We start from the raw sequence: 19,826 nt of genomic DNA, 5'->3' as shown, positions 1-19,826 counted from the left end.
GGGTAAAAGTTTCGATGAGTTAATTTAGTTAAAATACTGGAACATTCAGAATTCATATCGTTTCAGAGCAAGAGCTCCGTGGCTTAGTGGTTAAAGCGCCTGGCTCGTAAACATGAGATCATGAGTTCGATTGTCGTCGGAGCCTTGCTGTTAAGTTACATGAACTAGATTTCATAGCTATCAAATTTTGAAAAAATTAAAAATAATAGTTGATTTATATATGCATATATGCAAAAAATAGGGTAAAAGTTGCGACGAGTTAATTGAGTTAATTTACTGAAAAATTCAGCATTAATATCGCTTCAAAGCACGGGCTCCGTGGCTTAGTGGTTAAAGCGCCTGTCTTGTAAACAGGAGATCATGAGTTCGATTCTCGTCGGAGCCTTGCTGTTATGTTACTTGAATTATTTTTCGTAGCTATTAAATTTTGAAAAATAAAACAATAGGGTAAAAGTTCCGATGAGTTAATTTAGTTAAATTACTGGAATATTCTGAATTCATATCGTTTCAGAGCAAGAGCTCCGTGGCTTAGTGGTTAAAGCGCCTGTCTTGTAAACAGGAGATCATGAGTTCGATTCTCTTCGGAGCCTTGCTGTTATGTTACATGAATTATTTTTCGTAGCTATTAAATTTTGAAAAATAAAACAATAGGGTTAAAGTTCCGAGAGTTAATTTAGTTAAATTACTGGAATATTCAGAATTCATATCGTTTCAGAGCAAGAGCTCCGTGGCTTTGTGGTTAAAGCGCCTGTATTGTAAAAAGGAGATCATGAGTTCGATTCTCGTCGGAGCCTTGCTGTTATGTTACTTGAATTATTTTTCGTAGATATTAAAGGGATACTATCGGCAAAAATTAAGTATTTTTATTCTGATTCCTTATGTTAAAATATGCCGCCTTGAATTTTTTCTGATTTTTTGAAGCGCTATTTATAGTATTAAACAGTAATTGAAGTTTTGTATCCAAAACATGCATTTGAATTTTGGTAAAGCGACCTACCGGCCAATAAGCGCCCGCGATTTATAAGAGGCAATCCCCAAACAGGCTAGGAAATAAGACAGGTTTACAGGTCAAAAACCAGTTTATTAATAGCTTGGACCACTTTTTTTATTCAAAACGTGAGGGTCACTGGTCCCAATGACTAGTTTATTAATTCCTACTTTTATTAAAAATTGATATGGGGACCTCTTTAATTATTTTCATTTTTATATAAATTTCGACTCCATGAGTTCAGTTGTGTATACAAACCTAAGCCGAGATAGATTTTTTTAGAAGAGAGAACGACCACAAGTCCTGAGACCAGTAGAAAAATAAATAGGGGATGGGTCAGTGGTCCCGGGACCAGTTTCATATTTAAGACATCAGGGGTCACTGGTCCGGAGGACTAGTTCAGAAATAAACCTTATTTCCAAGCCTGTCCCCAAAGGTTTTCTCGCGCGAGTCTCATTTGCGTCGTCTGCATTAGGTTCAGAAATATCTATTCTTTTTTTTAGTACTCGAAAGAAAGACGCCGGTTCGATCGTCTAACGATAAGCGGTTTAGGAACTTTAGTAATTAGCAAGTTTATGCTATTACGTTTCACTTAAACTCAAATTACTCTCGTAATTTTATTATGTTAAAATGTGGCGGGTCGTATTTTTTGTATATCTTGAGTGTCTAGTTATTAGCCTTTGGAATGGGAAGATCTGTGTTCTTAGATTATTGTTTCTATTATTTTTTGTGATTTTCGAGATAGAAAAAATTAAAAACCCATCTTTTACACCTCAGCAGAGTCAAGCTGCAACACAATTACTATCCTCCTCAAACTTCAGCAGACGACGGGCCCCGCGGAGTCACTGGTAACGAGCCCTCTCTAAAAAATACTTATTTCTTGCCCTTGGGAACTCAGCTTTTACTGTTTAAAGCAGACAACATACGACTTAATATTTTCTAACCTTCACGGGATTGGCTGATTTGGCTCTATCCCTAAATAAATTTTTATTGGCCGGTAGGTAAGTGCGCTAAAATCGAGACCCATTGCTAAGCCTAACAAATTTTAAAAAATTGAATTTTCATTGAAAAGATTGTTTGAAAAATCAGGAAAAATTTGAGACTTCATATTTAATTGTAAAGAACCAGGAAAAAATAAAACACGGCACTAAGATTTTCAGCTGAGAGTCTCCCTTTAAATTTTGAAAAATAAAAAAATAGGGTAGAAGTTCCGATGAGTTAATTTAGTTAAATTACTGGAATATTCAGAATTCATATCGTTGCAGACCAAGATCTCCTTGGCTTAGTGGTTAAAGCGCCTGTCTCGTAAACAGTAGATCATGAGTTCAATTGTCGTCGGAGCCTTGCTGTTAAGTCACATGAACTAGATTTCGTAGCTATCAAATTTTGAAAAAAATTAAAAATTATAGTTGATTTATGTATGCAAACAATAGGGTAAAAGTTGCGACGAGTTAATTGAGTTAATTTACTGAAAAATTCAGCATTAATATCGCTTCAAAGCACGGGCTCCGTGGCTTAGTGGTTAAAGCGCCTGTCTTGTAAACAGATCATGAGTTCGATTCTCGTCGGAGCCTTGCTGTTATGTTACTTGAATTTTTTTCGTAGCTATTAAATTTTGAAAAATAAAACAATAGGGTAAAAGTTCCGATGAGTTAATTTAGTTAAATTACTGGAATATTCAGAATTCATATCGTTTCAGAGCAAGAGCTCCGTGGCTTAGTGGTTAAAGCGCCTGTCTTGTAAACAGGAGATCATGAGTTCGATTCTCGTCGGAGCCTTGCTGTTATGTTACTTGAATTATTTTTCGTAGCTATTAAATTTTGAAAAATAAAACAAAGGGTAAAAGTTCCGATGAGTTAATTTAGTTAAATTACTGGAATATTCAGAATTCATATCGTTTCAGAGCAAGAGCTCCGTGGCTTTGTGGTTAAAGCGCCTGTCTCGTAAACAGGAGACCATGAGTTCGATTGTCGTCGGAGCCTTGCTGTTAAGTTTCATGAACTAGATTTCGTAGCTATCAAATTTTGAAAAAATTAAAAATAATAGTTGATTTATATATGCATATATGCAAACAATAGGGTAAAAGTTGCGACGAGTTAATTGAGTTAATTTACTGAAAAATTCAGCATTAATATCGCTTCAAAGCACGGGCTCCGTGGCTTAGTGGTTAAAGCGCCTGTCTCGTAAACAGGAGATCATGAGTTCGATTGTCGTCGGAGCCTTGATGTTAAGTTACATGAACTAGATCTCGTAGCTATCAAATTTTGAAAAAATTAAAAATAATAGTTGATATATATATGCATATATGCAAACAATAGGGTAAAAGTTGCGATGAGTTAATTTACTGAAAAATTCAGCATTAATATCGCTTCAAAGCACGGGCTCCGTGGCTTAGTGGTTAAAGCGCCTGTCTTGTAAACAGGAGATCATGAGTTCGATTCTCGACGGAGCCTTGCTGTTATGTTACTTGAATTATTTTTCGTAGCTATTAAATTTTGAAAAATAAAACAATAGGGTAAAAGTTTCGATGAGTTAATTTAGTTAAAATACTGGAATATGCAGAATTCATATCGTTTCAGAGCAAGAGCTCCGTGGCTTAGTGGTTAAAGCGCCTGTCTTGTAAACAGGAGATCATGAGTTCGATTCTTGTCGGAGCCTTGCTGTTATGTTACTTGAATTATTTTTCGTAGCTATTAAACTTTGAAAAATAAAACAATAGGGTAAAAGTTCCGATGAGTTAATTTAGTTAAATTACTGGAATATTCAGAATTCATATCGTTTCAGAGCAAGAGCTCCGTGGCTTAGTGGTTAAAGCGCCTGTCTCGTAAACAGGAGATCATGAGTTCAATTGTCGTCGGAGCCTTGCTGTTAAGTCACATGAACTAGATTTCGTAGCTATCAAATTTTGAAAAAATTAAAAATAATAGTTGATTTATATATGCAAATATGCAAACAATAGGGTAAAAGTTGCGATGAGTTAATTTACTGAAAAATTCAGCATTAATATCGCTTCAAAGCACGGGCTCCGTGGCTTAGTGGTTAAAGCGCCTGTCTTGTAAACAGGAGATCATGAGTTCGATTCTCGACGGAGCCTTGCTGTTATGTTACTTGAATTATTTTTCGTAGCTATTAAATTTTGAAAAATAAAACAATAGGGTAAAAGTTTCGATGAGTTAATTTAGTTAAAATACTGGAATATGCAGAATTCATATCGTTTCAGAGCAAGAGCTCCGTGGCTTAGTGGTTAAAGCGCCTGTCTCGTAAACATGAGATCATGAGTTCGATTGTCGTCGGAGCCTTGCTGTTAAGTTACATGAACTAGATTTCATAGCTATCAAATTTTGAAAAAATTAAAAATAATAATTGATTTATATATGCATATATGCAAACAATAGGGTAAAAGTTGCGACGAGTTAATTGAGTTAATTTACTGAAAAATTCAGCATTAATATCGCTTCAAAGCACAGGCTCCGTGGCTTAGTGGTTAAAGCGCCTGTCTTGTAAACAGGAGATCATGAGTTCGATTCTCGTCGGAGCCTTGCTGTTATGTTACTTGAATTATTTTTCGTAGCTATTAAATTTTGAAAAATAAAACAATAGGGTAAAAGTTCCGATGAGTTAATTTAGTTAAATTACTGGAATATTCTGAATTCATATCGTTTCAGAGCAAGAGCTCCGTGGCTTAGTGGTTAAAGCGCCTGTCTTGTAAACAGGAGATCATGAGTTCGATTCTCGTCGGAGCCTTTCTGTTATGTTACATGAATTATTTTTCGTAGCTATTAAATTTTGAAAAATAAAACAATAGGGTTAAAGTTCCGAGAGTTAATTTAGTTAAATTACTGGAATATTCAGAATTCATATCGTTTCAGAGCAAGAGCTCCTTGGCTTAGTGGTTAAAGCGCCTGTCTCGTAAACAGTAGATCATGAGTTCAATTGTCGTCGGAGCCTTGCTGTTAAGTCACATGAACTAGATTTCGTAGCTATCAAGTTTTGAAAAAAATTAAAAATTATAGTTGATTTATGTATGCAAACAATAGGGTAAAAGTTGCGACGAGTTAATTGAGTTAATTTACTGAAAAATTCAGCATTAATATCGCTTCAAAGCACGGGCTCCGTGGCTTAGTGGTTAAAGCGCCTGTCTTGTAAACAGATCATGAGTTCGATTCTCGTCGGAGCCTTGCTGTTATGTTATTTGAATTTTTTTTCGTAGCTATTAAATTTTGAAAAATAAAACAATAGGGTAAAAGTTCCGATGAGTTAATTTAGTTAAATTACTGGAATATTCAGAATTCATATCGTTTCAGAGCAAGAGCTCCGTGGCTTAGTGGTTAAAGCGCCTGTCTTGTAAACAGGAGATCATGAGTTCGATTCTCGTCGGAGCCTTGCTGTTATGTTACTTGAATTATTTTTCGTAGCTATTAAATTTTGAAAAATAAAACAAAGGGTAAAAGTTCCGATGAGTTAATTTAGTTAAATTACTGGAATATTCAGAATTCATATCGTTTCAGAGCAAGAGCTCCGTGGCTTTGTGGTTAACGCGCCTGTCTCGTAAACAGGAGACCATGAGTTCGATTGTCGTCGGAGCCTTGCTGTTAAGTTTCATGAACTAGATTTCGTAGCTATCAAATTTTGAAAAAATTAAAAATAATAGTTGATTTATATATGCATATATGCAAACAATTGGGTAAAAGTTGCGACGAGTTAATTGAGTTAATATACTGAAAAATTCAGCATTAATATCGTTTCAAAGCAAGGGCTCCGTGGCTTAGTGGTTAAAGCGCCTGTCTTGTAAAAAGGAGATTATGAGTTCGATTCTCGTCGGAGCCTTGCTGTTATGTTACTTGAATTATTTTTCGTAGATATTAAATTTTGAAAAATAAAACAATAGGGTAAAAGTTCCGATGAGTTAATTTAGTTAAATTACTGGAATATTCAGAATTCATATCGTTGCAGAGCAAGATCTCCGTGGCTTAGTGGTTAAAGCGCCTGTCTCGTAAGCAGGAGATCATGAGTTCAATTGTCGTCGGAGCCTTGCTGTTAAGTCACATGAACTAGATTTCGTAGCTATCAAATTTTGAAAAAATTAAAAATAATAGTTGATTTATATATGCATATATGCAAACAATAGGGTAAAAGTTGCGACGAGTTAATTGAGTTAATTTACTGAAAAATTCAGCATTAATATCGCTTCAAAGCACGGGCTCCGTGGCTTAGTGGTTAAAGCGCCTGTCTCGTAAACAGGAGATCATGAGTTCGATTGTCGTCGGAGCCTTGATGTTAAGTTACATGAACTAGATCTCGTAGCTATCAAATTTTGAAAAATAAAACAATAGGGTAAAAGTTCCGATGAGTAAATTTAGTTAAATAACTGGAATATTCAGAATTCATATCGTTTCAGAGCAAGAGCTCCGTGGCTTAGTGGTTAAAGCACCTGTCTTGTAAACAGGAGATCATGAGTTCGATTCTCGTCGGAGCCTTGCTGTTATGTTACTTGAATTATTTTTCGTAGCTATTAAACTTTGAAAAATAAAACAATAGGGTAAAAGTTCCGATGAATTAATTTAGTTAAATTACTGGAATATTCAGAATTCATATCGTTTCAGAGCAAGAGCTCCGTGGCTTAGTGGTTAAAGCGCCTGTCTCGTAAACAGGAGATCATAAGTTCAATTGTCGTCGGAGCCTTACTGTTAAGTCACATGAACTAGATTTCGTAGCTATCAAATTTTGAAAAAATTAAAAATAATAGTTGATTTATATATGCAAATATGCAAACAATAGGGTAAAAGTTGCGATGAGTTAATTTACTGAAAAATTCAGCATTAATATCGCTTCAAAGCACGGGCTCCGTGGCTTAGTGGTTAAAGCGCCTGTCTTGTATACAGGAGATCATGAGTTCGATTCTCGACGGAGCCTTGCTGTTATGTTACTTGAATTATTTTTCGTAGCTATTAAATTTTGAAAAATAAAACAATAGGGTAAAAGTTTCGATGAGTTAATTTAGTTAAAATACTGGAATATGCAGAATTCATATCGTTTCAGGGCAAGAGCTCCGTGGCTTAGTGGTTAAAGCGCCTGTCTTGTAAACAGGAGATCATGAGTTCGATTCTCGTCGGAGCCTTGCTGTTAAGTCACATGAACTAGATTTCGTAGCTATCAAATTTTGAAAAAATTAAAAATAATAGTTGATTTATATATGCATATATGCAAACAATAGGGTAAAAGTTGCGACGAGTTAATTGAGTTAATTTACTGAAAAATTCAGCATTAATATCGCTTCAAAGCACGGGCTCCGTGGCTTAGTGGTTAAAGCGCCTGTCTCCTAAACAGGAGATCATGAGTTCGATTGTCGTCGGAGCCTTGATGTTAAGTTACATGAACTAGATCTCGTAGCTATCAAATTTTGAAAAAATTAAAAATAATAGTTGATATATATATATGCATATATGCAAACAATAGGGTAAAAGTTGCGACGAGTTAATTGAGTTAATTTACTGAAAAATTCAGCATTAATATCGCTTCAAAGCAAGGGCTCCGTGGCTTAGTGGTTAAAGCGCCTGTCTGGTAAACAGGAGATCATGAGTTCGATTCTCGTCGGAGCCTTGCTGTTTTGTTACTTGAATTTTTTTCGTAGCTATTAAATTTTGAAAAATAAAACAATAGGGTAAAAGTTCCGATGAGTAAATTTAGTTAAATAACTGGAATATTCAGAATTCATATCGTTTCAGAGCAAGAGCTCCGTGGCTTAGTGGTTAAAGCGCCTGTCTTGTAAACAGGAGATCATGAGTTCGATTCTCGTCGGAGCCTTGCTGTTATGTTACTTGAATTATTTTTCGTAGCTATTAAACTTTGAAAAATAAAACAATAGGGTAAAAGTTCCGATGAGTTAATTTAGTTAAATTACTGGAATATTCAGAATTCATATCGTTTCAGAGCAAGAGCTCCGTGGCTTAGTGGTTAAAGCGCCTGTCTCGTAAACAGGAGATCATGAGTTCAATTGTCGTCGGAGCCTTGCTGTTAAGTCACATGAACTAGATTTCGTAGCTATCAAATTTTGAAAAAATTAAAAATAATAGTTGATTTATATATGCAAATATGCAAACAATAGGGTAAAAGTTGCGATGAGTTAATTTACTGAAAAATTCAGCATTAATATCGCTTCAAAGCACGGGCTCCGTGGCTTAGTGGTTAAAGCGCCTGTCTTGTAAACAGGAGATCATGAGTTCGATTCTCGTCGGAGCCTTGCTGTTATGTTACATGAATTATTTTTCGTAGCTATTAAATTTTGAAAAATAAAACAATAGGGTTAAAGTTCCGAGAGTTAATTTAGTTAAATTACTGGAATATTCAGAATTCATATCGTTTCAGAGCAAGAGCTCCGTGGCTTTGTGGTTAAAGCGCCTGTCTTGTAAAAAGGAGATCATGAGTTCGATTCTCGTCGGAGCCTTGCTGTTATGTTACTTGAATTATTTTTCGTAGATATTAAATTTTGAAAAATAAAAAAATAGGGTAAAAGTTCCGATGAGTTAATTTAGTTAAATTACTGGAATATTCAGAATTCATATCGTTTCAGACCAAGATCTCCTTGGCTTAGTGGTTAAAGCGCCTGTCTCGTAAACAGTAGATCATGAGTTCAATTGTCGTCGGAGCCTTGCTGTTAAGTCACATGAACTAGATTTCGTAGCTATCAAATTTTGAAAAAATTAAAAATTATAGTTGATTTATGTATGCAAACAATAGGGTAAAAGTTGCGACGAGTTAATTGAGTTAATTTACTGAAAAATTCAGCATTAATATCGCTTCAAAGCACGGGCTCCGTGGCTTAGTGGTTAAAGCGCCTGTCTCGTAAACAGGAGATCATGAGTTCGATTGTCGTCGGAGCCTTGATGTTAAGTTACATGAACTAGATCTCGTAGCTATCAAATTTTGAAAAATAAAACAATAGGGTAAAAGTTCCGATGAGTAAATTTAGTTAAATAACTGGAATATTCAGAATTCATATCGTTTCAGAGCAAGAGCTCCGTGGCTTAGTGGTTAAAGCACCTGTCTTGTAAACAGGAGATCATGAGTTCGATTCTCGTCGGAGCCTTGCTGTTATGTTACTTGAATTATTTTTCGTAGCTATTAAACTTTGAAAAATAAAACAATAGGGTAAAAGTTCCGATGAATTAATTTAGTTAAATTACTGGAATATTCAGAATTCATATCGTTTCAGAGCAAGAGCTCCGTGGCTTAGTGGTTAAAGCGCCTGTCTCGTAAACAGGAGATCATAAGTTCAATTGTCGTCGGAGCCTTACTGTTAAGTCACATGAACTAGATTTCGTAGCTATCAAATTTTGAAAAAATTAAAAATAATAGTTGATTTATATATGCAAATATGCAAACAATAGGGTAAAAGTTGCGATGAGTTAATTTACTGAAAAATTCAGCATTAATATCGCTTCAAAGCACGGGCTCCGTGGCTTAGTGGTTAAAGCGCCTGTCTTGTATACAGGAGATCATGAGTTCGATTCTCGACGGAGCCTTGCTGTTATGTTACTTGAATTATTTTTCGTAGCTATTAAATTTTGAAAAATAAAACAATAGGGTAAAAGTTTCGATGAGTTAATTTAGTTAAAATACTGGAATATGCAGAATTCATATCGTTTCAGGGCAAGAGCTCCGTGGCTTAGTGGTTAAAGCGCCTGTCTTGTAAACAGGAGATCATGAGTTCGATTCTCGTCGGAGCCTTGCTGTTAAGTCACATGAACTAGATTTCGTAGCTATCAAATTTTGAAAAAATTAAAAATAATAGTTGATTTATATATGCATATATGCAAACAATAGGGTAAAAGTTGCGACGAGTTAATTGAGTTAATTTACTGAAAAATTCAGCATTAATATCGCTTCAAAGCACGGGCTCCGTGGCTTAGTGGTTAAAGCGCCTGTCTCCTAAACAGGAGATCATGAGTTCGATTGTCGTCGGAGCCTTGATGTTAAGTTACATGAACTAGATCTCGTAGCTATCAAATTTTGAAAAAATTAAAAATAATAGTTGATATATATATATGCATATATGCAAACAATAGGGTAAAAGTTGCGACGAGTTAATTGAGTTAATTTACTGAAAAATTCAGCATTAATATCGCTTCAAAGCAAGGGCTCCGTGGCTTAGTGGTTAAAGCGCCTGTCTGGTAAACAGGAGATCATGAGTTCGATTCTCGTCGGAGCCTTGCTGTTTTGTTACTTGAATTTTTTTCGTAGCTATTAAATTTTGAAAAATAAAACAATAGGGTAAAAGTTCCGATGAGTAAATTTAGTTAAATAACTGGAATATTCAGAATTCATATCGTTTCAGAGCAAGAGCTCCGTGGCTTAGTGGTTAAAGCGCCTGTCTTGTAAACAGGAGATCATGAGTTCGATTCTCGTCGGAGCCTTGCTGTTATGTTACTTGAATTATTTTTCGTAGCTATTAAACTTTGAAAAATAAAACAATAGGGTAAAAGTTCCGATGAGTTAATTTAGTTAAATTACTGGAATATTCAGAATTCATATCGTTTCAGAGCAAGAGCTCCGTGGCTTAGTGGTTAAAGCGCCTGTCTCGTAAACAGGAGATCATGAGTTCAATTGTCGTCGGAGCCTTGCTGTTAAGTCACATGAACTAGATTTCGTAGCTATCAAATTTTGAAAAAATTAAAAATAATAGTTGATTTATATATGCAAATATGCAAACAATAGGGTAAAAGTTGCGATGAGTTAATTTACTGAAAAATTCAGCATTAATATCGCTTCAAAGCACGGGCTCCGTGGCTTAGTGGTTAAAGCGCCTGTCTTGTAAACAGGAGATCATGAGTTCGATTCTCGTCGGAGCCTTGCTGTTATGTTACATGAATTATTTTTCGTAGCTATTAAATTTTGAAAAATAAAACAATAGGGTTAAAGTTCCGAGAGTTAATTTAGTTAAATTACTGGAATATTCAGAATTCATATCGTTTCAGAGCAAGAGCTCCGTGGCTTTGTGGTTAAAGCGCCTGTCTTGTAAAAAGGAGATCATGAGTTCGATTCTCGTCGGAGCCTTGCTGTTATGTTACTTGAATTATTTTTCGTAGATATTAAATTTTGAAAAATAAAAAAATAGGGTAAAAGTTCCGATGAGTTAATTTAGTTAAATTACTGGAATATTCAGAATTCATATCGTTTCAGACCAAGATCTCCTTGGCTTAGTGGTTAAAGCGCCTGTCTCGTAAACAGTAGATCATGAGTTCAATTGTCGTCGGAGCCTTGCTGTTAAGTCACATGAACTAGATTTCGTAGCTATCAAATTTTGAAAAAATTAAAAATTATAGTTGATTTATGTATGCAAACAATAGGGTAAAAGTTGCGACGAGTTAATTGAGTTAATTTACTGAAAAATTCAGCATTAATATCGCTTCAAAGCACGGGCTCCGTGGCTTAGTGGTTAAAGCGCCTGTCTCGTAAACAGGAGATCATGAGTTCGATTGTCGTCGGAGCCTTGATGTTAAGTTACATGAACTAGATCTCGTAGCTATCAAATTTTGAAAAATAAAACAATAGGGTAAAAGTTCCGATGAGTAAATTTAGTTAAATAACTGGAATATTCAGAATTCATATCGTTTCAGAGCAAGAGCTCCGTGGCTTAGTGGTTAAAGCACCTGTCTTGTAAACAGGAGATCATGAGTTCGATTCTCGTCGGAGCCTTGCTGTTATGTTACTTGAATTATTTTTCGTAGCTATTAAACTTTGAAAAATAAAACAATAGGGTAAAAGTTCCGATGAATTAATTTAGTTAAATTACTGGAATATTCAGAATTCATATCGTTTCAGAGCAAGAGCTCCGTGGCTTAGTGGTTAAAGCGCCTGTCTCGTAAACAGGAGATCATAAGTTCAATTGTCGTCGGAGCCTTACTGTTAAGTCACATGAACTAGATTTCGTAGCTATCAAATTTTGAAAAAATTAAAAATAATAGTTGATTTATATATGCAAATATGCAAACAATAGGGTAAAAGTTGCGATGAGTTAATTTACTGAAAAATTCAGCATTAATATCGCTTCAAAGCACGGGCTCCGTGGCTTAGTGGTTAAAGCGCCTGTCTTGTATACAGGAGATCATGAGTTCGATTCTCGACGGAGCCTTGCTGTTATGTTACTTGAATTATTTTTCGTAGCTATTAAATTTTGAAAAATAAAACAATAGGGTAAAAGTTTCGATGAGTTAATTTAGTTAAAATACTGGAATATGCAGAATTCATATCGTTTCAGGGCAAGAGCTCCGTGGCTTAGTGGTTAAAGCGCCTGTCTTGTAAACAGGAGATCATGAGTTCGATTCTCGTCGGAGCCTTGCTGTTAAGTCACATGAACTAGATTTCGTAGCTATCAAATTTTGAAAAAATTAAAAATAATAGTTGATTTATATATGCATATATGCAAACAATAGGGTAAAAGTTGCGACGAGTTAATTGAGTTAATTTACTGAAAAATTCAGCATTAATATCGCTTCAAAGCACGGGCTCCGTGGCTTAGTGGTTAAAGCGCCTGTCTCCTAAACAGGAGATCATGAGTTCGATTGTCGTCGGAGCCTTGATGTTAAGTTACATGAACTAGATCTCGTAGCTATCAAATTTTGAAAAAATTAAAAATAATAGTTGATATATATATATGCATATATGCAAACAATAGGGTAAAAGTTGCGACGAGTTAATTGAGTTAATTTACTGAAAAATTCAGCATTAATATCGCTTCAAAGCAAGGGCTCCGTGGCTTAGTGGTTAAAGCGCCTGTCTGGTAAACAGGAGATCATGAGTTCGATTCTCGTCGGAGCCTTGCTGTTTTGTTACTTGAATTTTTTTCGTAGCTATTAAATTTTGAAAAATAAAACAATAGGGTAAAAGTTCCGATGAGTTAATTTAGTTAAATTACTGGAATATTCAGAATTCATATCGTTTCAGAGCAAGAGCTCCGTGGCTTAGTGGTTAAAGCGCCTGTCTCGTAAACAGGAGATCATGAGTTCAATTGTCGTCGGAGCCTTGCTGTTAAGTCACATGAACTAGATTTCGTAGCTATCAAATTTTGAAAAAATTAAAAATAATAGTTGATTTATATATGCAAATATGCAAACAATAGGGTAAAAGTTGCGATGAGTTAATTTACTGAAAAATTCAGCATTAATATCGCTTCAAAGCACGGGCTCCGTGGCTTAGTGGTTAAAGCGCCTGTCTTGTAAACAGGAGATCATGAGTTCGATTCTCGTCGGAGCCTTGCTGTTATGTTACATGAATTATTTTTCGTAGCTATTAAATTTTGAAAAATAAAACAATAGGGTTAAAGTTCCGAGAGTTAATTTAGTTAAATTACTGGAATATTCAGAATTCATATCGTTTCAGAGCAAGAGCTCCGTGGCTTTGTGGTTAAAGCGCCTGTCTTGTAAAAAGGAGATCATGAGTTCGATTCTCGTCGGAGCCTTGCTGTTATGTTACTTGAATTATTTTTCGTAGATATTAAATTTTGAAAAATAAAAAAATAGGGTAAAAGTTCCGATGAGTTAATTTAGTTAAATTACTGGAATATTCAGAATTCATATCGTTTCAGACCAAGATCTCCTTGGCTTAGTGGTTAAAGCGCCTGTCTCGTAAACAGTAGATCATGAGTTCAATTGTCGTCGGAGCCTTGCTGTTAAGTCACATGAACTAGATTTCGTAGCTATCAAATTTTGAAAAAATTAAAAATTATAGTTGATTTATGTATGCAAACAATAGGGTAAAAGTTGCGACGAGTTAATTGAGTTAATTTACTGAAAAATTCAGCATTAATATCGCTTCAAAGCACGGGCTCCGTGGCTTAGTGGTTAAAGCGCCTGTCTTGTAAACAGATCATGAGTTCGATTCTCGTCGGAGCCTTGCTGTTATGTTACTTGAATTTTTTTTCGTAGCTATTAAACTTTGAAAAATAAAACAATAGGGTAAAAGTTCCGATGAGTTAATTTAGTTAAATTACTGGAATATTCAGAATTCATATCGTTTCAGAGCAAGAGCTCCGTGGCTTAGTGGTTAAAGCGCCTGTCTCGTAAACAGGAGATCATGAGTTCAATTGTCGTCGGAGCCTTGCTGTTAAGTCACATGAACTAGATTTCGTAGCTATCAAATTTTGAAAAAATTAAAAATAATAGTTGATTTATATATGCATATATGCAAACAATAGGGTAAAAGTTGCGACGAGTTAATTTACTGAAAAATTCAGCATTAATATCGCTTCAAAGCACGGGCTCCGTGGCTTAGTGGTTAAAGCGCCTGTCTTGTAAACAGGAGATCATGAGTTCGATTCTCGTCGGAGCCTTGCTGTTATGTTACTTGAATTATTTTTCGTAGCTATTAAATTTTGAAAAATAAAACAATAGGGTAAAAGTTCCGATGAGTTAATTTAGTTAAATTACTGGAATATTCTGAATTCATATCGTTTCAGAGCAAGAGCTCCGTGGCTTAGTGGTTAAAGCGCCTGTCTTGTAAACAGGAGATCATGAGTTCGATTCTCGTCGGAGCCTTGCTGTTATGTTACATGAATTATTTTTCGTAGCTATTAAATTTTGAAAAATAAAACAATAGGGTTAAAGTTCCGAGAGTTAATTTAGTTAAATTACTGGAATATTCAGAATTCATATCGTTTCAGAGCAAGAGCTCCGTGGCTTTGTGGTTAAAGCGCCTGTCTTGTAAAAAGGAGATCATGAGTTCGATTCTCGTCGGAGCCTTGCTGTTATGTTACTTGAATTATTTTTCGTAGATATTAAATTTTGAAAAAATTAAAAATTATAGTTGATTTATGTATGCAAACAATAGGGTAAAAGTTGCGACGAGTTAATTGAGTTAATTTACTGAAAAATTCAGCATTAATATCGCTTCAAAGCACGGGCTCCGTGGCTTAGTGGTTAAAGCGCCTGTCTTGTAAACAGATCATGAGTTCGATTCTCGTCGGAGCCTTGCTGTTATGTTACTTGAATTTTTTTTCGTAGCTATTAAACTTTGTAAAATAAAACAATAGGGTAAAAGTTCCGATGAGTTAATTTAGTTAAATTACTGGAATATTCAGAATTCATATCGTTTCAGAGCAAGAGCTCCGTGGCTTAGTGGTTAAAGCGCCTGTCTCGTAAACAGGAGATCATGAGTTCAATTGTCGTCGGAGCCTTGCTGTTAAGTCACATGAACTAGATTTCGTAGCTATCAAATTTTGAAAAAATTAAAAATAATAGTTGATTTATATATGCAAATATGCAAACAATAGGGTAAAAGTTGCGATGAGTTAATTTACTGAAAAATTCAGCATTAATATCGCTTCAAAGCACGGGCTCCGTGGCTTAGTGGTTAAAGCGCCTGTCTTGTAAACAGGAGATCATGAGTTCGATTCTCGACGGAGCCTTGCTGTTATGTTACTTGAATTATTTTTCGTAGCTATTAAATTTTGAAAAATAAAACAATAGGGTAAAAGTTTCGATGAGTTAATTTAGTTAAAATACTGGAATATGCAGAATTCATATCGTTTCAGAACAAGAGCTCCGTGGCTTAGTGGTTAAAGCGCCTGTCTCGTAAACATGAGATCATGAGTTCGATTGTCGTCGGAGCCTTGCTGTTAAGTTACATGAACTAGATTTCATAGCTATCAAATTTTGAAAAAATTAAAAATAATAGTTGATTTATATATGCATATATGCAAACAATAGGGTAAAAGTTGCGACGAGTTAATTTACTGAAAAATTCAGCATTAATATCGCTTCAAAGCACGGGCTCCGTGGCTTAGTGGTTAAAGCGCCTGTCTTGTAAACAGGAGATCATGAGTTCGATTCTCGTCGGAGCCTTGCTGTTATGTTACTTGAATTATTTTTCGTAGCTATTAAATTTTGAAAAATAAAACAATAGGGTAAAAGTTCCGATGAGTTAATTTAGTTAAATTACTGGAATATTCTGAATTCATATGGTTTCAGAGCAAGAGCTCCGTGGCTTAGTGGTTAAAGCGCCTGTCTTGTAAACAGGAGATCATGAGTTCGATTCTCGTCGGAGCCTTGCTGTTATGTTACATGAATTATTTTTCGTAGCTATTAAATTTTGAAAAATAAAACAATAGGGTTAAAGTTCCGAGAGTTAATTTAGTTAAATTACTGGAATATTCAGAATTCATATCGTTTCAGAGCAAGAGCTCCGTGGCTTTGTGGTTAAAGCGCCTGTCTTGTAAAAAGGAGATCATGAGTTCGATTCTCGTCGGAGCCTTGCTGTTAAGTCACATGAACTAGATTTCGTAGCTATCAAATTTTGAAAAAATTAAAAATTATAGTTGATTTATGTATGCAAACAATAGGGTAAAAGTTGCGACGAGTTAATTGAGTTAATTTACTGAAAAATTCAGCATTAATATCGCTTCAAAGCACGGGCTCCGTGGCTTAGTGGTTAAAGCGCCTGTCTTGTAAACAGGAGATCATGAGTTCGATTCTCGTCGGAGCCTTGCTGTTATGTTACTTGAATTATTTTTCGTAGCTATTAAATTTTGAAAAATAAAACAAAGGGTAAAAGTTCCGATGAGTTAATTTAGTTAAATTACTGGAATATTCAGAATTCATATCGTTTCAGAGCAAGAGCTCCGTGGCTTTGTGGTTAAAGCGCCTGTCTCGTAAACAGGAGACCATGAGTTCGATTGTCGTCGGAGCCTTGCTGTTAAGTTTCATGAACTAGATTTCGTAGCTATCAAATTTTGAAAAAATTAAAAATAATAGTTGATTTATATATGCATATATGCAAACAATAGGGTAAAAGTTGCGACGAGTTAATTGAGTTAATTTACTGAAAAATTCAGCATTAATATCGCTTCAAAGCAAGGGCTCCGTGGCTTAGTGGTTAAAGCGCCTGTCTTGTAAAAAGGAGATTATGAGTTCGATTCTCGTCGGAGCCTTGCTGTTATGTTACTTGAATTATTTTTCGTAGATATTAAATTTTGAAAAATAAAACAATAGGGTAAAAGTTCCGATGAGTTAATTTAGTTAAATTACTGGAATATTCAGAATTCATATCGTTGCAGAGCAAGATCTCCGTGGCTTAGTGGTTAAAGCGCCTGTCTCGTAAGCAGGAGATCATGAGTTCAATTGTCGTCGGAGCCTTGCTTTTAAGTCACATGAACTAGATTTCGTAGCTATCAAATTTTGAAAACATTAAAAATAATAGTTGATTTATGTATGCAAACAATAGGGTAAAAGTTGCGACGAGTTAATTGAGTTAATTTACTGAAAAATTCAGCATTAATATCGCTTCAAAGCACGGGCTCCGTGGCTTAGTGGTTAAAGCGCCTGTCTTGTAAACAGATCATGAGTTCGATTCTCGTCGGAGCCTTGCTGTTATGTTACTTGAATTTTTTTTCGTAGATATTAAATTTTGAAAAATAAAACAATAGGGTAAAAGTTCCGATGAGTTAATTTAGTTAAATTACTGGAATATTCAGAATTCATATCGTTGCAGAGCAAGATCTCCGTGGCTTAGTGGTTAAAGCGCCTGTCTCGTAAGCAGGAGATCATGAGTTCAATTGTCGTCGGAGCCTTGCTGTTAAGTCACATGAACTAGATTTCGTAGCTATCAAATTTTGAAAAAATTAAAAATAATAGTTGATTTATATATGCAAATATGCAAACAATAGGGTAAAAGTTGCGATGAGTTAATTTACTGAAAAATTCAGAATTAATATCGCTTCAAAGCACGGGCTCCGTGGCTTAGTGGTTAAAGCGCCTGTCTTGTAAACAGGAGATCATGAGTTCGATTCTCGACGGAGCCTTGCTGTTATGTTACTTGAATTATTTTTCGTAGCTATTAAATTTTGAAAAATAAAACAATAGGGTAAAAGTTTCGATGAGTTAATTTAGTTAAAATACTGGAATATTCAGAATTCATATCGTTTCAGAGCAAGAGCTCAGTGGCTTAGTGGTTAAAGCGCCTGTCTCGTAAACATGAGATCATGGGTTCGATTGTCGTCGGAGCCTTGCTGTTAAGTTACATGAACTAGATTTCATAGCTATCAAATTTTGAAAAAATTAAAAATAATAGTTGATTTATATATGCATATATGCAAACAATAGGGTAAAAGTTGCGACGAGTTAATTGAGTTAATTTACTGAAAAATTCAGTATTAATATCGCTTCAAAGCACGGGCTCCGTGGCTTAGTGGTTAAAGCGCCTGTCTTGTAAACAGGAGATCATGAGTTCGATTCTCGTCGGAGCCTTGCTGTTATGTTACTTGAATTATTTTTCGTAGCTATTAAATTTTGAAAAATAAAACAATAGGGTAAAAGTTCCGATGAGTTAATTTAGTTAAATTACTGGAATATTCTGAATTCATATCGTTTCAGAGCAAGAGCTCCGTGGCTTTGTGGTTAAAGCGCCTGTCTTGTAAAAAGGAGATCATGAGTTCGATTCTCGTCGGAGCCTTGCTGTTATGTTACTTGAATTATTTTTCGTAGATATTAAATTTTGAAAAATAAAAAAATAGGGTAAAAGTTCCGATGAGTTAATTTAGTTAAATTACTGGAATATTCAGAATTCATATCGTTTCAGAGCAAGATCTCCTTGGCTTAGTGGTTAAAGCGCCTGTCTCGTAAACAGTAGATCAAGAGTTCAATTGTCGTCGGAGCCTTGCTGTTAAGTCACATGAACTAGATTTCGTAGCTATCAAATTTTGAAAAAATTAAAAATTATAGTTGATTTATGTATGCAAACAATAGGGTAAAAGTTGCGACGAGTTAATTGAGTTAATTTACTGAAAAATTCAGCATTAATATCGCTTCAAAGCACGGGCTCCGTGGCTTAGTGGTTAAAGCGCCTGTCTTGTAAACAGATCATGAGTTCGATTCTCGTCGGAGCCTTGCTGTTATGTTACTTGAATTTTTTTTCGTAGCTATTAAATTTTGAAAAATAAAACAATAGGGTAAAAGTTCCGATGAGTTAATTTAGTTAAATTACTGGAATATTCAGAATTCATATCGTTTCAGAGCAAGAGCTCCGTGGCTTAGTGGTTAAAGCGCCTGTCTTGTAAACAGGAGATCATGAGTTCGATTCTCGTCGGAGCCTTGCTGTTATGTTACTTGAATTATTTTTCGTAGCTATTAAATTTTGAAAAATAAAACAAAGGGTAAAAGTTCCTATGAGTTAATTTAGTTAAATTACTGGAATATTCAGAATTCATATCGTTTCAGAGCAAGAGCTCCTCGGCTTTGTGGTTAAAGCGCCTGTCTCGTAAACAGGAGACCATGAGTTCGATTGTCGTCGGAGCCTTGCTGTTAAGTTTCATGAACTAGATTTCGTAGCTATCAAATTTTGAAAAAATTAAAAATAATAGTTGATTTATATATGCATATATGCAAACAATAGGGTTAAAGTTGCGACGAGTTAATTGAGATAATTTACTGAAAAATTCAGCATTAATATCGTTTCAAAGCAAGGGCTCCGTGGCTTAGTGGTTAAAGCGCCTGTCTTGTAAAAAGGAGATTATGAGTTCGATTCTCGTCGGAGCCTTGCTGTTATGTTACTTGAATTATTTTTCGTAGATATTAAAGTTTGAAAAATAAAACAATAGGGTAAAAGTTCCGATGAGTTAATTTAGTTATATTACTGGAATATTCAGAATTCATATCGTTTCAGAGCAAGATCTCCGTGGCTTAGTGGTTAAAGCGCCTGTCTCGTAAGCAGGAGATCATGAGTTCAATTGTCGTCGGAGCTTTGCTGTTAAGTCACATGAACTAGATTTCGTAGCTATCAAATTTTGAAAAAATTAAAAATAATAGTTGATTTATATATGCATATATGCAAACAATAGGGTAAAAGTTGC

General features: G+C 35.1%; 59 non-coding genes across 59 annotated transcripts; all 59 read left to right on the top strand.

Moving 5' to 3' along the window:
- Positions 1 to 312: 312 nt before the first annotated feature.
- Positions 313 to 385, top strand: TRNAT-UGU (transfer RNA threonine (anticodon UGU)). Its single transcript has one exon. It is a non-coding gene; the product is annotated as a tRNA-Thr (tRNA).
- Positions 386 to 517: 132 nt separating this feature from the next.
- On the top strand, positions 518 to 590 carry TRNAT-UGU (transfer RNA threonine (anticodon UGU)). Its single transcript has one exon. It is a non-coding gene; the product is annotated as a tRNA-Thr (tRNA).
- A 1,902-nt stretch (positions 591 to 2,492) lies between these two features.
- TRNAT-UGU (transfer RNA threonine (anticodon UGU)) lies at positions 2,493 to 2,562 on the top strand. Its single transcript has one exon. It is a non-coding gene; the product is annotated as a tRNA-Thr (tRNA).
- Positions 2,563 to 2,693: 131 nt separating this feature from the next.
- On the top strand, positions 2,694 to 2,766 carry TRNAT-UGU (transfer RNA threonine (anticodon UGU)). The gene has a single exon. It is a non-coding gene; the product is annotated as a tRNA-Thr (tRNA).
- Positions 2,767 to 3,137: 371 nt separating this feature from the next.
- TRNAT-CGU (transfer RNA threonine (anticodon CGU)) lies at positions 3,138 to 3,210 on the top strand. The gene has a single exon. It is a non-coding gene; the product is annotated as a tRNA-Thr (tRNA).
- A 158-nt stretch (positions 3,211 to 3,368) lies between these two features.
- Positions 3,369 to 3,441, top strand: TRNAT-UGU (transfer RNA threonine (anticodon UGU)). Its single transcript has one exon. It is a non-coding gene; the product is annotated as a tRNA-Thr (tRNA).
- A 132-nt stretch (positions 3,442 to 3,573) lies between these two features.
- On the top strand, positions 3,574 to 3,646 carry TRNAT-UGU (transfer RNA threonine (anticodon UGU)). Its single transcript has one exon. It is a non-coding gene; the product is annotated as a tRNA-Thr (tRNA).
- A 132-nt stretch (positions 3,647 to 3,778) lies between these two features.
- TRNAT-CGU (transfer RNA threonine (anticodon CGU)) lies at positions 3,779 to 3,851 on the top strand. The gene has a single exon. It is a non-coding gene; the product is annotated as a tRNA-Thr (tRNA).
- A 158-nt stretch (positions 3,852 to 4,009) lies between these two features.
- TRNAT-UGU (transfer RNA threonine (anticodon UGU)) lies at positions 4,010 to 4,082 on the top strand. The gene has a single exon. It is a non-coding gene; the product is annotated as a tRNA-Thr (tRNA).
- Positions 4,083 to 4,214: 132 nt separating this feature from the next.
- Positions 4,215 to 4,287, top strand: TRNAT-CGU (transfer RNA threonine (anticodon CGU)). The gene has a single exon. It is a non-coding gene; the product is annotated as a tRNA-Thr (tRNA).
- Positions 4,288 to 4,454: 167 nt separating this feature from the next.
- On the top strand, positions 4,455 to 4,527 carry TRNAT-UGU (transfer RNA threonine (anticodon UGU)). Its single transcript has one exon. It is a non-coding gene; the product is annotated as a tRNA-Thr (tRNA).
- A 132-nt stretch (positions 4,528 to 4,659) lies between these two features.
- TRNAT-UGU (transfer RNA threonine (anticodon UGU)) lies at positions 4,660 to 4,732 on the top strand. The gene has a single exon. It is a non-coding gene; the product is annotated as a tRNA-Thr (tRNA).
- Positions 4,733 to 5,096: 364 nt separating this feature from the next.
- Positions 5,097 to 5,166, top strand: TRNAT-UGU (transfer RNA threonine (anticodon UGU)). The gene has a single exon. It is a non-coding gene; the product is annotated as a tRNA-Thr (tRNA).
- Positions 5,167 to 5,298: 132 nt separating this feature from the next.
- TRNAT-UGU (transfer RNA threonine (anticodon UGU)) lies at positions 5,299 to 5,371 on the top strand. Its single transcript has one exon. It is a non-coding gene; the product is annotated as a tRNA-Thr (tRNA).
- A 371-nt stretch (positions 5,372 to 5,742) lies between these two features.
- On the top strand, positions 5,743 to 5,815 carry TRNAT-UGU (transfer RNA threonine (anticodon UGU)). Its single transcript has one exon. It is a non-coding gene; the product is annotated as a tRNA-Thr (tRNA).
- A 372-nt stretch (positions 5,816 to 6,187) lies between these two features.
- Positions 6,188 to 6,260, top strand: TRNAT-CGU (transfer RNA threonine (anticodon CGU)). The gene has a single exon. It is a non-coding gene; the product is annotated as a tRNA-Thr (tRNA).
- Positions 6,261 to 6,392: 132 nt separating this feature from the next.
- On the top strand, positions 6,393 to 6,465 carry TRNAT-UGU (transfer RNA threonine (anticodon UGU)). The gene has a single exon. It is a non-coding gene; the product is annotated as a tRNA-Thr (tRNA).
- A 363-nt stretch (positions 6,466 to 6,828) lies between these two features.
- TRNAT-UGU (transfer RNA threonine (anticodon UGU)) lies at positions 6,829 to 6,901 on the top strand. The gene has a single exon. It is a non-coding gene; the product is annotated as a tRNA-Thr (tRNA).
- Positions 6,902 to 7,033: 132 nt separating this feature from the next.
- Positions 7,034 to 7,106, top strand: TRNAT-UGU (transfer RNA threonine (anticodon UGU)). The gene has a single exon. It is a non-coding gene; the product is annotated as a tRNA-Thr (tRNA).
- Positions 7,107 to 7,273: 167 nt separating this feature from the next.
- On the top strand, positions 7,274 to 7,346 carry TRNAR-CCU (transfer RNA arginine (anticodon CCU)). The gene has a single exon. It is a non-coding gene; the product is annotated as a tRNA-Arg (tRNA).
- Positions 7,347 to 7,515: 169 nt separating this feature from the next.
- TRNAT-GGU (transfer RNA threonine (anticodon GGU)) lies at positions 7,516 to 7,588 on the top strand. Its single transcript has one exon. It is a non-coding gene; the product is annotated as a tRNA-Thr (tRNA).
- Positions 7,589 to 7,719: 131 nt separating this feature from the next.
- On the top strand, positions 7,720 to 7,792 carry TRNAT-UGU (transfer RNA threonine (anticodon UGU)). The gene has a single exon. It is a non-coding gene; the product is annotated as a tRNA-Thr (tRNA).
- A 132-nt stretch (positions 7,793 to 7,924) lies between these two features.
- TRNAT-CGU (transfer RNA threonine (anticodon CGU)) lies at positions 7,925 to 7,997 on the top strand. The gene has a single exon. It is a non-coding gene; the product is annotated as a tRNA-Thr (tRNA).
- Positions 7,998 to 8,155: 158 nt separating this feature from the next.
- TRNAT-UGU (transfer RNA threonine (anticodon UGU)) lies at positions 8,156 to 8,228 on the top strand. Its single transcript has one exon. It is a non-coding gene; the product is annotated as a tRNA-Thr (tRNA).
- Positions 8,229 to 8,796: 568 nt separating this feature from the next.
- TRNAT-CGU (transfer RNA threonine (anticodon CGU)) lies at positions 8,797 to 8,869 on the top strand. Its single transcript has one exon. It is a non-coding gene; the product is annotated as a tRNA-Thr (tRNA).
- A 132-nt stretch (positions 8,870 to 9,001) lies between these two features.
- Positions 9,002 to 9,074, top strand: TRNAT-UGU (transfer RNA threonine (anticodon UGU)). The gene has a single exon. It is a non-coding gene; the product is annotated as a tRNA-Thr (tRNA).
- A 363-nt stretch (positions 9,075 to 9,437) lies between these two features.
- On the top strand, positions 9,438 to 9,510 carry TRNAT-UGU (transfer RNA threonine (anticodon UGU)). Its single transcript has one exon. It is a non-coding gene; the product is annotated as a tRNA-Thr (tRNA).
- Positions 9,511 to 9,642: 132 nt separating this feature from the next.
- TRNAT-UGU (transfer RNA threonine (anticodon UGU)) lies at positions 9,643 to 9,715 on the top strand. Its single transcript has one exon. It is a non-coding gene; the product is annotated as a tRNA-Thr (tRNA).
- A 167-nt stretch (positions 9,716 to 9,882) lies between these two features.
- TRNAR-CCU (transfer RNA arginine (anticodon CCU)) lies at positions 9,883 to 9,955 on the top strand. The gene has a single exon. It is a non-coding gene; the product is annotated as a tRNA-Arg (tRNA).
- A 169-nt stretch (positions 9,956 to 10,124) lies between these two features.
- TRNAT-GGU (transfer RNA threonine (anticodon GGU)) lies at positions 10,125 to 10,197 on the top strand. Its single transcript has one exon. It is a non-coding gene; the product is annotated as a tRNA-Thr (tRNA).
- A 131-nt stretch (positions 10,198 to 10,328) lies between these two features.
- On the top strand, positions 10,329 to 10,401 carry TRNAT-UGU (transfer RNA threonine (anticodon UGU)). Its single transcript has one exon. It is a non-coding gene; the product is annotated as a tRNA-Thr (tRNA).
- Positions 10,402 to 10,533: 132 nt separating this feature from the next.
- TRNAT-CGU (transfer RNA threonine (anticodon CGU)) lies at positions 10,534 to 10,606 on the top strand. Its single transcript has one exon. It is a non-coding gene; the product is annotated as a tRNA-Thr (tRNA).
- A 158-nt stretch (positions 10,607 to 10,764) lies between these two features.
- On the top strand, positions 10,765 to 10,837 carry TRNAT-UGU (transfer RNA threonine (anticodon UGU)). The gene has a single exon. It is a non-coding gene; the product is annotated as a tRNA-Thr (tRNA).
- A 568-nt stretch (positions 10,838 to 11,405) lies between these two features.
- On the top strand, positions 11,406 to 11,478 carry TRNAT-CGU (transfer RNA threonine (anticodon CGU)). The gene has a single exon. It is a non-coding gene; the product is annotated as a tRNA-Thr (tRNA).
- Positions 11,479 to 11,610: 132 nt separating this feature from the next.
- TRNAT-UGU (transfer RNA threonine (anticodon UGU)) lies at positions 11,611 to 11,683 on the top strand. Its single transcript has one exon. It is a non-coding gene; the product is annotated as a tRNA-Thr (tRNA).
- Positions 11,684 to 12,046: 363 nt separating this feature from the next.
- TRNAT-UGU (transfer RNA threonine (anticodon UGU)) lies at positions 12,047 to 12,119 on the top strand. Its single transcript has one exon. It is a non-coding gene; the product is annotated as a tRNA-Thr (tRNA).
- Positions 12,120 to 12,251: 132 nt separating this feature from the next.
- On the top strand, positions 12,252 to 12,324 carry TRNAT-UGU (transfer RNA threonine (anticodon UGU)). Its single transcript has one exon. It is a non-coding gene; the product is annotated as a tRNA-Thr (tRNA).
- A 167-nt stretch (positions 12,325 to 12,491) lies between these two features.
- TRNAR-CCU (transfer RNA arginine (anticodon CCU)) lies at positions 12,492 to 12,564 on the top strand. Its single transcript has one exon. It is a non-coding gene; the product is annotated as a tRNA-Arg (tRNA).
- Positions 12,565 to 12,733: 169 nt separating this feature from the next.
- TRNAT-GGU (transfer RNA threonine (anticodon GGU)) lies at positions 12,734 to 12,806 on the top strand. The gene has a single exon. It is a non-coding gene; the product is annotated as a tRNA-Thr (tRNA).
- A 131-nt stretch (positions 12,807 to 12,937) lies between these two features.
- Positions 12,938 to 13,010, top strand: TRNAT-CGU (transfer RNA threonine (anticodon CGU)). The gene has a single exon. It is a non-coding gene; the product is annotated as a tRNA-Thr (tRNA).
- A 158-nt stretch (positions 13,011 to 13,168) lies between these two features.
- On the top strand, positions 13,169 to 13,241 carry TRNAT-UGU (transfer RNA threonine (anticodon UGU)). The gene has a single exon. It is a non-coding gene; the product is annotated as a tRNA-Thr (tRNA).
- A 568-nt stretch (positions 13,242 to 13,809) lies between these two features.
- Positions 13,810 to 13,879, top strand: TRNAT-UGU (transfer RNA threonine (anticodon UGU)). Its single transcript has one exon. It is a non-coding gene; the product is annotated as a tRNA-Thr (tRNA).
- A 132-nt stretch (positions 13,880 to 14,011) lies between these two features.
- TRNAT-CGU (transfer RNA threonine (anticodon CGU)) lies at positions 14,012 to 14,084 on the top strand. The gene has a single exon. It is a non-coding gene; the product is annotated as a tRNA-Thr (tRNA).
- A 158-nt stretch (positions 14,085 to 14,242) lies between these two features.
- TRNAT-UGU (transfer RNA threonine (anticodon UGU)) lies at positions 14,243 to 14,315 on the top strand. Its single transcript has one exon. It is a non-coding gene; the product is annotated as a tRNA-Thr (tRNA).
- A 132-nt stretch (positions 14,316 to 14,447) lies between these two features.
- On the top strand, positions 14,448 to 14,520 carry TRNAT-UGU (transfer RNA threonine (anticodon UGU)). Its single transcript has one exon. It is a non-coding gene; the product is annotated as a tRNA-Thr (tRNA).
- A 363-nt stretch (positions 14,521 to 14,883) lies between these two features.
- TRNAT-UGU (transfer RNA threonine (anticodon UGU)) lies at positions 14,884 to 14,953 on the top strand. The gene has a single exon. It is a non-coding gene; the product is annotated as a tRNA-Thr (tRNA).
- A 132-nt stretch (positions 14,954 to 15,085) lies between these two features.
- TRNAT-CGU (transfer RNA threonine (anticodon CGU)) lies at positions 15,086 to 15,158 on the top strand. Its single transcript has one exon. It is a non-coding gene; the product is annotated as a tRNA-Thr (tRNA).
- A 158-nt stretch (positions 15,159 to 15,316) lies between these two features.
- Positions 15,317 to 15,389, top strand: TRNAT-UGU (transfer RNA threonine (anticodon UGU)). Its single transcript has one exon. It is a non-coding gene; the product is annotated as a tRNA-Thr (tRNA).
- A 132-nt stretch (positions 15,390 to 15,521) lies between these two features.
- TRNAT-CGU (transfer RNA threonine (anticodon CGU)) lies at positions 15,522 to 15,594 on the top strand. The gene has a single exon. It is a non-coding gene; the product is annotated as a tRNA-Thr (tRNA).
- Positions 15,595 to 15,752: 158 nt separating this feature from the next.
- TRNAT-UGU (transfer RNA threonine (anticodon UGU)) lies at positions 15,753 to 15,825 on the top strand. Its single transcript has one exon. It is a non-coding gene; the product is annotated as a tRNA-Thr (tRNA).
- A 132-nt stretch (positions 15,826 to 15,957) lies between these two features.
- TRNAT-UGU (transfer RNA threonine (anticodon UGU)) lies at positions 15,958 to 16,030 on the top strand. Its single transcript has one exon. It is a non-coding gene; the product is annotated as a tRNA-Thr (tRNA).
- A 363-nt stretch (positions 16,031 to 16,393) lies between these two features.
- TRNAT-UGU (transfer RNA threonine (anticodon UGU)) lies at positions 16,394 to 16,466 on the top strand. Its single transcript has one exon. It is a non-coding gene; the product is annotated as a tRNA-Thr (tRNA).
- Positions 16,467 to 16,837: 371 nt separating this feature from the next.
- On the top strand, positions 16,838 to 16,910 carry TRNAT-UGU (transfer RNA threonine (anticodon UGU)). The gene has a single exon. It is a non-coding gene; the product is annotated as a tRNA-Thr (tRNA).
- A 364-nt stretch (positions 16,911 to 17,274) lies between these two features.
- TRNAT-UGU (transfer RNA threonine (anticodon UGU)) lies at positions 17,275 to 17,344 on the top strand. The gene has a single exon. It is a non-coding gene; the product is annotated as a tRNA-Thr (tRNA).
- Positions 17,345 to 17,707: 363 nt separating this feature from the next.
- Positions 17,708 to 17,780, top strand: TRNAT-UGU (transfer RNA threonine (anticodon UGU)). The gene has a single exon. It is a non-coding gene; the product is annotated as a tRNA-Thr (tRNA).
- A 372-nt stretch (positions 17,781 to 18,152) lies between these two features.
- TRNAT-UGU (transfer RNA threonine (anticodon UGU)) lies at positions 18,153 to 18,225 on the top strand. Its single transcript has one exon. It is a non-coding gene; the product is annotated as a tRNA-Thr (tRNA).
- A 569-nt stretch (positions 18,226 to 18,794) lies between these two features.
- TRNAT-UGU (transfer RNA threonine (anticodon UGU)) lies at positions 18,795 to 18,864 on the top strand. Its single transcript has one exon. It is a non-coding gene; the product is annotated as a tRNA-Thr (tRNA).
- Positions 18,865 to 18,996: 132 nt separating this feature from the next.
- On the top strand, positions 18,997 to 19,069 carry TRNAT-UGU (transfer RNA threonine (anticodon UGU)). The gene has a single exon. It is a non-coding gene; the product is annotated as a tRNA-Thr (tRNA).
- Positions 19,070 to 19,440: 371 nt separating this feature from the next.
- On the top strand, positions 19,441 to 19,513 carry TRNAT-UGU (transfer RNA threonine (anticodon UGU)). The gene has a single exon. It is a non-coding gene; the product is annotated as a tRNA-Thr (tRNA).
- Positions 19,514 to 19,826: the final 313 nt, after the last annotated feature.

Source organism: Phalangium opilio, unplaced genomic scaffold, assembly GCF_054372755.1.
Source record: "Phalangium opilio isolate 3A_F unplaced genomic scaffold, DU_Popi_V2 ptg000360l_1, whole genome shotgun sequence".
Classification (NCBI taxonomy): Eukaryota; Metazoa; Arthropoda; class Arachnida; order Opiliones; family Phalangiidae; genus Phalangium; species Phalangium opilio.
The sequence above is the reverse complement of the archived record's forward strand: the minus strand, read 5'-3'. Positions and strand labels throughout refer to the sequence as shown.